At 46.9% G+C, this 11,171-nt stretch overlaps 1 pseudogene; it reads right to left on the bottom strand.

Moving 5' to 3' along the window:
* Window positions 1-6,299: 6,299 nt before the first annotated feature.
* Window positions 6,300-7,808, bottom strand: LOC141153833 (uncharacterized; annotated as a pseudogene).
* Window positions 7,809-11,171: the final 3,363 nt, after the last annotated feature.

The following is an 11,171-nucleotide window of genomic DNA, read 5'->3' as shown; positions in this document are numbered from 1 at the left end:
CAAAAACCCCATGAATTATATGCTAATTGCTCCATATTAGGGGAAAAATCCCTTCCCGACTCTACATACGACAATCAGACTAGTTCACTGGAACAAGGTCACATCACAGAATCTAGTGCCCTTAACCTGTAATATTATATTTTACAAGAGAGGCATCCAGGCCCTTCTTGTACTTTTAGGCTATGTTCACACATGTTGGGGTTTTTTTACGTCACAAATCTGCAGCAAAACTGATCTCTGGCAGGAAATCAGCTGCGTCAAAATTCAGGTTTTGCTGCGTTTTTTCAGCGTCCTTCTGTCTCTATGCATCTGCATAAAGCTCTGTGAAAAAAAGAACCCCCATTCTATTTTGCCATCAAAAACGCTGAAAAAAACGCTGATGCAAATTTTGGTGCATTTTTTCAGCTTTTTTTACACTACCCATTACTTGCTATGGGTGAAAAAACGCTGAAAAAACACTGAAAGAAGTGACATGCTCTATTTTACAAAAACCCAACCAAGGCACAAAATGCGCAGCAAAAAAAAACATGATGTGTGAACAGAGAATTCTGGTTTCTCATAGACTTTCCTGGTACTTCAAAACGCAGCTGAAAATTTGCATAAAAAACTGCAGCAAAAACACTGAAAAATACAACATGTGTGAACATAGCCTTATAGTGAATCAACCATGACAACATAATGTGGCACAGAGCTCCATAGTCTCACTGATCTTACAGTATGTTGTCTTTCACCTGATCTTCTATCATATAAATAAATATGTGTAATGGTTTTGAGAGATCAGTGGTACCAGGTATCCAAGCCAGAAAATTGTCCTGTGAATAAAGCAAAAAGAAAAAAAATGTTTGGAAAGAGTGAGATAAAAGAAAAATTTTGGATAAAAGTTCAATTAAAGGGAAGCTGTTATCAGGTTTTTATACCCCAAGCTAATGCCACTTATGTAAAGGCGCTGTAATGCGGATTATATCCATACCTTTATGTTAGAAATCTGGGCGTTTTAGAGAAATTTATTGTTGAATTAGTATGCAAATGAGCTGCAAGTGCCGTAAGCGGGGACCGCAGTTACAGCTCTGCTGACTTTTTTCCCTACTTCCGCCCCACACCAGTCTCCAACCAGTGACTGACAGGTCATTCTTCCTTCAGTGATCTGCCTCTCCAGCTTGAGATCTATTGGAAGCACCATCATGCTGCCTCTACTCCCCCACTTGCCGCCTGACTCTTGTAGGTGATTGACAAGTTACTCTTCTTTCAGTGACCCCTCTTTCCCAGCCAAGATCTAGTACATAGTTTGCAGATCGATCGCGCAAGACACAAATTATCTTCTTCACTCCTGCTCGTCATCCTAGTGCAGAAGACGGTGAGTGTCTAGCAAACTATGCAGATCGCACCAGATACTGACAGTCTTCTTCATCAGGACCTTTCTGTGCATGCAACGCACTGGGAAATGACGGCACTTGTACTAAATCTTGGGTGGGAAAGGCAGGTCACTGAAAGAAGAGTGATTGTCTATATCTGACAAGAAACAGATGGTGGGAGTAGACGCAGCAGAGCTGTAAGTTCCGGCAAATAAAATACCCGTAAGTCATATGTCAGTAGGGGGTTAAAATTTTTATATGGGACTTTTGTTGCAGCTGGTACTTGACCTCTTCCTGTTAAATGTTGCTCATGTACACTCATGGCCGAAAGTGTTGGCACCCTTGAAATTGTTCCAGAAAATGAAATATTTCTCCCAGAAAATTATTGCAATTACACATGTTTTATTATACACATGTTTATTTCCATTGTGTGTATTGGAACAACACAAAAAAAAAGAGAAAAAAGGCAGATTGGACATAATTTGACACAAAACCCTCAAAATGGGCCAGACAAAATTGTTGGCACCCTTAACTTAATACTTGGTTCCACATCCTTTGGAATTAAGAAGTGCAATCTATCACTTCCTATAACAATCAACAAGCTTCTTACATCTCTCAACTGGAATTTTGGACCACTCTTCATTTGCAAACTGCTCCAGGTCGCTCATATTTGAAGGGTGTCTTCTCCCAACAGCAATTTTAAGATCTCTCCACAAGTGTTCAATGGGATTTAGATCCAGACGCATTGCTGGCCAGTTCAAAACTCTCCAGTGCTTTTTTTCCATCCATTTCTGGGTGCTTCTTAAAGTATGTTTAGGGTCAATGTCCTGCTGGAAGACCCATGACCTAGGACGCAAACCCAGTTTTCTGACATTGGGCACTACATTGCAACCCAAAATCCTTTGGTAATCTTCAGATTTCATGATGCCTTGTACACAGTCAAGGCACCCAGTGCCAGAGGCAGCAAAACAACCCCAAAACATCTTTGAACCTCCACCATATTTGACTGTAGGTGTTACAGATCTGGGTGGTGGAACCTCTGTGCTGCGGTGCAAGGAGGGACCAGAGGGGCGTAACTAGGTATCAACTCGGACTGACCAAGGTCGCACGGCGGCTCAATCGACTCCGTGAACCAGGGAAGGACTGAGCAGAGGGACCAGGTGTTACTCTGGACCAGTCCTTGTATGAGAGCAGGTGACTCCCATGGCTCAGAAGGCAGGGACTGACCGGTACAGCAGATGAGCACGGCAGGCAGGCTGATGGGTGATCCGGGTAGACTTACTAGCAGACAACACGGGTAACTGGCAGGAGCCTCCAGGTAGGCTAGCTGGTAGGCACGGCAGGTAACTGGTACATTCTCCGGGTAGGCAGGCAAGCCTGGCCTATAGACAGACTGGCAGGTTTGGACCGTAGGCAGACTGTCGGGCTGGAGAGTGTACTTGGCTGGCAGAGACAGGTAGCAGGTAAAGGCTCCGGATAAGCGGACTGGCCAAGCCCATAGACAGACTGGCGGACTGGACTGGTTGTCAAGCTGGCGGACTGGACTGGTAGTCAGGCTGGCGGACTGGACTGGTAGTCAGGCTGGCAGACTGGACTGGTAGTCAGACTAGCAGCGGGACCTGAGGGCTGAAGCAGAGTTAGTACACAGAGCTACAACCTTGCACGGGCACTTCCATTTTGGAGGAAGTGCCTTTTATAAGGGAAGTCCTTCGGCCATTGGCCGTGGACAAATCAGGACGGCGTGCGCTGCCCCTTTAAGAGGGAGGGAGCGCGCGCGCGCCCTAAGCACAGTGCCCAGGAAGCTGCGCGCGCTGGCAGCACCAGCAGCAGGAGAGCCGGAAGACGCCGGGCCAGGAGCGTGGCGGTAAGGGGGCAGAGACACCGATACTACAGTACCCCCGCCCTTTACGCCCCCTCTTTTTTAGGCCTGAAAAAAAATTTAAGAAGAAGCGGGGCATGGATGTTCTCCCTGGGTTCCCAAGTTCTCTCCTCTGGGCCAAACACCTTCCAATCCACCAGAAAAAAAGGTTTTTTCCTCTTACCCTCTTGGTGGCCAGAATGTTCTCTACCTCATAGACGTCCTCAGCGGAGACAGGAGCAGGGGAGGTACCTGGATCGTCGGAAAAAGAATTAAGAACAACCGGTTTGAGGAGAGATACGTGGAAGGAGTTGGGAATCCTTAAGGTGGCCGGGAGTTTTAACTTGTAGGCCACTGAATTGATTTGCTTGAGGACTTCAAATGAACCGTGGACCCAACTTATAGGAGGGTATTTTGAGACGAACATGTTTGGAGGAGAGCCAAACCTTGTCTCCCGGACGGAATTGAGGTGGGTCCAGACGTCTCTTGTCGGCATGTCTCTTCATCCGCTCAGAGGATTGAAGAAGTGCGGATCTAGTGTCCTCCCAAATGGTGGAAAATTCGCTGACGAGAGACTTCGCGGCGGGATTGTCCACTGAAGCGGAGACGGGAAACGGAATCCGGGGGTGTTGACCGTAGACCACAAAGAACGGGGACTTGGAAGAAGATTCGCTCTCATGGTTGTTATAGGAGAACTCGGCCCATGGTAGGAGCTCTACCCATTCAGTATGGTGAGCGTTGACGAAGTGCAGGAGGAAGCTGGTAAGCATCTGGTTCATACGTTCCAATTGGCCATTGGACTGAGGATGATAAGCAGAGGAGAAATCCAGGGTGACATCCAGCAGCTTACACGTAGCTCTCCAGAAGCGCGAAGTGAACTGGACCCCTCGATCAGACACAATGTGGAGGGGTAGCCCGTGGAGACGAAAGATGTGATGGATGAAATCCTTAGCCAGCACAGATGCAGATGGGAGACCAGGCAGAGGGATAAAGTGGGCCATTTTAGAAAAGTGGTCAGCGACCACCCAAATGACAGTACAACCGGCAGAAACAGAGTCCATAGCAATGTGTTGCCACGGGGCAGCAGGTACGGGAAGAGGCAGGAGACGGCCGGCTGGAAGATGTCTGGGAACCTTGTTGCGGGCACAGGATGAACAGGCCGTGACGAAGTCTACAACATCCTTGCGCAGGGAAGGCCACCAGTAATGCCGGGTAATGAGCAGGAAGGTCTTCCTCTGGCCAGCATGGCCGGCTAGTTTAGATGAATGACCCCAGTGAAGAACCTTCTTACGATCCGGAACCACTACAAATGTCTTACCGGGTGGGAGATGAGACAGGTCCAAGGGAGCCACATTCATCACTTTGGAGGGATCAATGATATGTATAGGCTCCTCCACTTGATCGGAAGACAGGAAGGATTGGGATAAAGTTTCGGCTTTAACGTTCTTGTCCGCAGGGCGGTAATGTAGGGTAAAGTTGAAACGGGCGAAGAACAAAGACCACCGGGCCTGACTCGGATTGAGTCTTTGGGCATTTTGTAGATAAGCCAGGTTTTTGTGGTCAGTGTAGATGACCACCGGGTGCCGAGCCCCCTCTAGCAGGTAACGCCTCTCCTCCAGCGCCAATTTGATGGCTAGCAGTTCTCGGGCTCCTATGGAGTAGTTGCACTCGGACGAGGAGAAGAGCTTGGAGAAGAAGCCGCAGGTTACCATTCTCCCGGACGGAGATTTCTGGGTGAGCACCGCTCCGGCTCCGGAAGAGGAAGCATCAACCTCCAGAAAGAACTGTTTGTTGCAATCCGGACGGTGCAGCATCGGGGCAGAAGAGAAGGCTTGTTTTAAGGAGAGGAAGGCCTCCTCCACTTCGGACGTCCATTCCTTAGGATTTGCTCCCTTACGGGTGAGCGCAGAGATGGGTGCAGTCCGGGAAGAGAAATGTGGGATGAAGAGGCGGTAATAGTTAGCGAAGCCCAGGAATCGCTGAATCGCCTTCAACCCCTCCGGTCGGGGCCACTTTAAGACGGCAGAGACCGTCTCGGGGTGCATCCGTAGACCAGTCTTAGAGATAATATAGCCCAGGAACGGAAGAGAGGTCTGCTCGAAGAGGCATTTCTCAAATTTTGCGTATAGGTGATTCTGCCTGAGCCTAAGCAGGACCTGACGAACATCCCTCCGGTGTGTGGGTAGATCCGGAGAGAAGACCAAGATGTCGTCCAGGTACACCACCAAGCATGAATATAAGAGGTCACGGAAGATGTCGTTAACTAGTTCTTGGAAGACGGCTGGAGCATTACAGAGGCCGAAGGGCATCACACGGTATTCATAGTGGCCGTCCCGGGTATTGAATGCCGTCTTCCACTCGTCTCCTTGGCGGATCCGGACCAAGTTATACGCCCCACGAAGATCGAGCTTGGTGAAGATCTTCGCACCTTTAAGGCGGTCAAACAGCTCTGAGATGAGCGGCAGTCAAATTTTGTTTGAATGCAGATTGCACATTTTCTCTTAGTACAATAAACCTCATTTCAAGGCAGAAACATTACTGTGTCCAACAGTTATTACATATATCAAACTGAAATAGCTGTTGCAAAAACACCAATTTTTATAAAACATTAAGCTTAAGATTAATAGGGGTGCCCAAACTTTTTCATATAACTGTATTTCTCCAGACACTATCATCTATTAATAATCCAAGTGCTAAGGCAACATCTCGAAAGGTTTCATGTGTAATACCATTGAGATTTAAGGTCCTGAAAACTTGTTGCTCCTTTTACATGTAATAACAACAAACGTAAATAATAGTGTTCTTGGTCTTTCACACTAACTGTATACATTCTTCCTATTATAGTGTGGCCTCTTTTCTTTCTGTGTTCCCATATGCCATGTTTCCAAATGTAGTGTTCTGGAATGTCTCTGTAATAATATTGATGTGCATTAGGGTATATCTTATTAAGGTTAAAGTACGCCACGAGTGTTGAATTTTGAAGTAGTTTTTATTGTATTTGTCAATAGGCTCATCTTGATGAAAATATAGTGCCTGAGAGTTAGGTAGATATACTGAGATTGTCTATGCATAGGAAAAGCAAAGAATCTCTATGCAGCTTCGGGTGCACTGACGTATCGTGAATCAACGAATTGATTTGTTTCATCATGTTGGAGTTGTGTTTGAGCTATTTCAATATTAGCCTTGTCATGTCCTTTATATACATATTTAAACAAATACTTGACCCTTTGGATGCTGGCACAAATTTCCACATTAATATGGCAGTTGTATTTTTTTTAGCAAATATGGGTTATATGGGATAACCCATGAATTGTCATTTGTTTTAGAATTATGTTGATATGTAGTGCCAATGTTTCTGCGGTAAACTGGATAGCCATCCATTTCTTTAGAGGAATTTTGTTGAAATTTTTTTGGAAATCCTTTGGTGCAGTGTCCATACATGGACAGTTAGGATTAGCTTCACCACAGGGACCGTGAATCATGCTTGTCAGAACAATATTGTGGAGCTGAGGGTATGTTGTCTTGTCAGGAATTTCAGCCCACACAATATTGTCTATGTTTTCTTCACTTCTGATTTTCAAATTTTTGTCAAGTATGATTAAAATATGTGCACGTGGCAGGCCACGATTTTGAAACTCAATGACATGCACAATAGCACAGACGTGTCCAAATAATCCATTGTTGATGTCAGATAACAGGGATTCAAGTATAATTTTAAAGACCCGTGCAACTAAGGCTGGGCAATGTTCAACACGTTGCCACTGTTGTAAATTTTCAGTAATTTCCCTCCACTTTGGATTACACGTCATGGTGACAAAGAGATCAGGGCGAGCATACTTGGTAACGATAGCCATAGCATCCTGATACCGCTGCTGCACATTTCGTGCACTGCCTTCGAAGGATGATGGTAAAATGACAGTTTTTCCAATGGGGATGCCCTTTTCAATAGATTTGTTGAGTAAATGTTCTTGTAGCAAGCAATAATCTTCTACTTTTACATCTTTTTGATGCATTCGAATGTAATGTAGTCTATTAGCTTCGATTTTGACATATGCATCAACCAAATATTGTTGTGTTAGTTTATCTCCATTTAGTAGTGGATTAAAATCATTTCTTACTGATAAAACATAGTTGTAAAACTGTAGTTGGGTAATCCTTCGTTTACTATCTCCTTGGTGTTTTAGAGAGTCTTGCCAGCCTTGTTCTCCATAAGGGAAAAAGATAGGATACATCAGAGCATCTAAATTACTATGCAGAATACTGATTCTTTGTGTTTTTGGAGCCAGAGGGTTTTGTGGATCAGGTTTTAAATGAATTAAGATGTCTCTATGGAAGGGAGGCTCACCATCATCATTCTGAAAGACGACTGCCACTTCACTCACAGTTGGTTTATTGTATCGTCTGGGATCTTGAGTCCGATCTTGTTTAATAGCCATTATGATGTTTGGCATGACAGTTCCATTTTGTAGAGCTTTGATCGTCTCTTCCACATCGTGTAGCATTCTATAGGCAGCAGTGAAAGGATGTTGTGTTTGCATTAGCTCAGCAATAATGGTCATTAAAGTAGGATGACATTTTTCATTCTCTTTACATTCCATCGTTGTTCATTAGCGTGGGTGGTATCTAGTATGTAAAGTTGTGCAAATTTAGGGGGTTCTTCGTCTGCTGGATGCAGTGTGCCTGTTGGATGATAGATCTGTCCATGAATTCGAAAACAGTATGGGCCATATCCAGGAGGTGGTGAAACACTTGCTCCCATGGACACAAAAGCAACAGAACTGTTGATAGAGCGAATATTGTCCATAAAATTGTTTCTGTATTCATGTTCTCCTGTCATCAGCATTGTCAACACATGGGGATACTGTATTATGGGTAAATGTACTTTACCCTTCTGACAGCACTGGGTAAACTTTTTATCCAGAGGCATCTCATTTGCAAAATGCAAAGCTTGGCAATTTTCACATACATGGGTCATGTCACCGCTGCTGTGTTCTTTAATACTATAAAATATTGTTGTTGTTGTAGTAGTAGTGGAGTACTTAAAGAGTCAATGGATCTTCTTTGTCGCCAAATGTTGATTAGTCGTTTGTTTTGTAGTTGCAGTACTGTAAGCGTTTGTGTTTCAGCTTGTGGCTGCACAGAGTATGGTGCTGTATTGTGTAACACTGACATTGATATGGCTAGTGGAGATAGTTGCCGAGAGGTCATAGACCTTACAGTGGTAGAATCTGTGGTGTGGTGTTCAGATTGTGATGCATCATCTTGTGATAGTGGTAGAAATGTAGAGACAAAATGTGTATTTTTGCAGCATTTTTTTGGGCAAATAGCCAATCTATTAGCTTTAGAGTGAGGCGACTCCTGAGCGAGACGGCTACGTTGATATGCATTGTCTCTGTAAATACGATGGCGTTTTTGTTCAGGAGTCTCATTAGCACGGTGTTGTTGTTGACGTAGTGCCTGGGCCTTTTTTATTTCATCTTGATTTTTGTATTTTTTATGAGAAGCCATGTTTGGTAGTTGGAGTAGTGTGAGGGTTTGTGTTTCAGCTTCTGGCTGCACAGAGTATGGTTCAGGATTGTGTAACAGTGGCATTGTTGTGGCTAGTGGAGATAGTTGCGGAGAGGTCATACACCTTGAAGTAGTACAATCTGTGGTGTGGTGTTCAGATTGTGATGCGTCACCTTGTGATTGTGGTAGAAATGTTGGGACAGAATGTGTATTGTGGCATTGTTTTTGTTTGGAAATTGCCAATCTAATAGCTTTAGAGCGAGGTGACTCCTGAGCCAGACGTCTACGTTTACATGCATTGTTTTTGTCCAGACGATGGCGTTTTTGATCAGGAGTCTCATTAGTGCGGCATTGTTGTTGACGTAGAACCCGAGCCTTATTTTTTTCGAGTTCATTTTTGCATATTTTTGGAGCAGCCATGTTGGCAGTGATGCGGAAGTCCAGGAGCACTGATATGTTGAGAGTATACAGGTATACAGGTGCCGTAGAAATATCCACTGAATAGTAGAGTCCTCTCTCCAGAAAGTACTCTGTACCTCAGAGAGTATACAGGTGCCGTAGAAATAGCCGCTGAATAGTAGAGTCCTTTCTCCAGAAAGTACTTGTGTACCTCAGAGAGTAGACAGTTATACAGGTGCCGTAGAAATAGCTGCTGAATTGTAGAGTCCTCTCTCCAGAAAGTGCTTGTGTACCTCAGAGAGTATACAGTTATACAGGTGCCGTAGAAATAGTCGCTGAATAGTAGAGTCCTCTCTCTAGAAAGTACTGTGTACCTCAGAGAGTATACAGGTGCCATAGAAATAGCCGCTGAATAGTAGAGTTCTCTCTCCAGAAAGTACTGTGTACCTCAGAGAGTATACAGGTGCCATAGAAATAGCCGCTGAATAGTAGAGTCCTCTCTCCAGAAAGTACTTGTGTACCTAAGAGAGTATACAGGTGCCGTAGAAATAGCCACTGAATACTACAGTCCTCTCTCAAGAAAGTACTGTGTACCTCAGAGTATACAGGTATACAGGTGCCTCAAACTGCGTCACCGTGAGGTAATGCGAAAGTGTTTATTGCTGTGACGTCGCCTCTATTGCTGTTGTGGTGACGTCACCGCTTGTCACCATGGCAGCCGTGTCCGGCAGGCGCCGCTGATCTCCCGACGGTGTAGCCGCAGGAGATGTAAACTCAGCCGTGTTTAAATCTGAAGCGCCGACACCGCCAGGAGATCGGCAATACCGCTAACAGCTGATAGATCGGCGCCCGCCGCTGATCACATCAGCTGCTAGCAGTATTCAAATCTGGCACCAATACCGCTAGCAGCTGATTGGTCAACAGCCTTGGCGGGAGATTCAAATCGGCTGGCGGCTCAGCCAATGAGCGGTGCCGCACGGGATTGAAATCCCCCGCCAAAGCCGTGCTGCACCGCTCATTGACTGAGCTGCCGACTGCTGAGCCAATGAGCGGCGCGGGATTCAAATTCCCCGCCAAAGCCGCGCGGCACCGCTCAGCCAATGAGTGGTGCTGTGCGCGTTGGCAGAGGATTTGAATCCCACCACTCATTGGCTTAGCCGGCAGGGCGGGGGATTTGAATCCCGGGCAGCTCATTGGTTCATCCGGCGGCAGCTCAGCCAATGAGTGGTGCCGCACGGCTCTGAGCGGCGCGGGATTCAAATCCCCAGTCAAAGCCGCGCGGCACCGCCCAAGCCCACGGCGCTCAGCCAATGAGCGGAGCGGGATTCAAATCCCCTGCCTGCCGGCTGAGCCAATGAGGAGTGCCGCGCGGGATTTGAATCCCCCGCCAAAGCCGCGCGGCCAGGGGCGGCTCAGCCAATTAGCGGTGCCGCGCAGCTTTGGCAGGGGACTTGAATCAATGAGCGGCGTGGGATTCAAATCCCCCGCCAAAGCCGCGCGGCACCACTCATTGGCTGAGCCGCCGCCGGCTGAGCCAATAAGCGGCGCGGGATTCAAATCCCCCCCGCACTGCTCATTGGCTGAGCCGCCCACTGGCTGAGGCTTGGCGGGGAATTCAAATCCCGCGCAGCACCGCTTATTGGCTCAGCCGGCGGGGGATTTGAATCCTGCGCTGCTCATTGGCGGAGCGCCAGTGGTGCTCCGCCAATGAGCGGTGCCGCGCGGCTTGGCAGGGGATATGAATCCCGGCCGCCATATCGGAATACGCATAACTTGGGTGTTCCAATATGGCGGCCGGCGTAGTTCCGATGCGAGCAGCCGGGAGATGAGCGGCTGGCGCCGCTCATCTCCCGGCTGCGTCGCCGCTGACCTCCCTACAGCGGGAGATGAGCTGCAGCTACCGTGCTAGTGCCACTGATCTCCCAACGGAATAGCGGTGCAGTTTTGGTCACTTGTGGAGGCTCAGTTCATCCACCGCGGTGGATTGTGGGATAGCGACACAATCGCTGGAAGCTGCCGCGGTGGATTGTGGGATAGCGACACAATCGCCGGAA

Source organism: Phyllobates terribilis, unplaced genomic scaffold (genome assembly GCF_046119375.1).
Source record: "Phyllobates terribilis strain yellow unplaced genomic scaffold, ASM4611937v1 Scaffold_1__5_contigs__length_1240528914, whole genome shotgun sequence".
NCBI lineage: Eukaryota > Metazoa > Chordata > Amphibia > Anura > Dendrobatidae > Phyllobates > Phyllobates terribilis.
The sequence above is the reverse complement of the archived record's forward strand: the minus strand, read 5'-3'. Positions and strand labels throughout refer to the sequence as shown.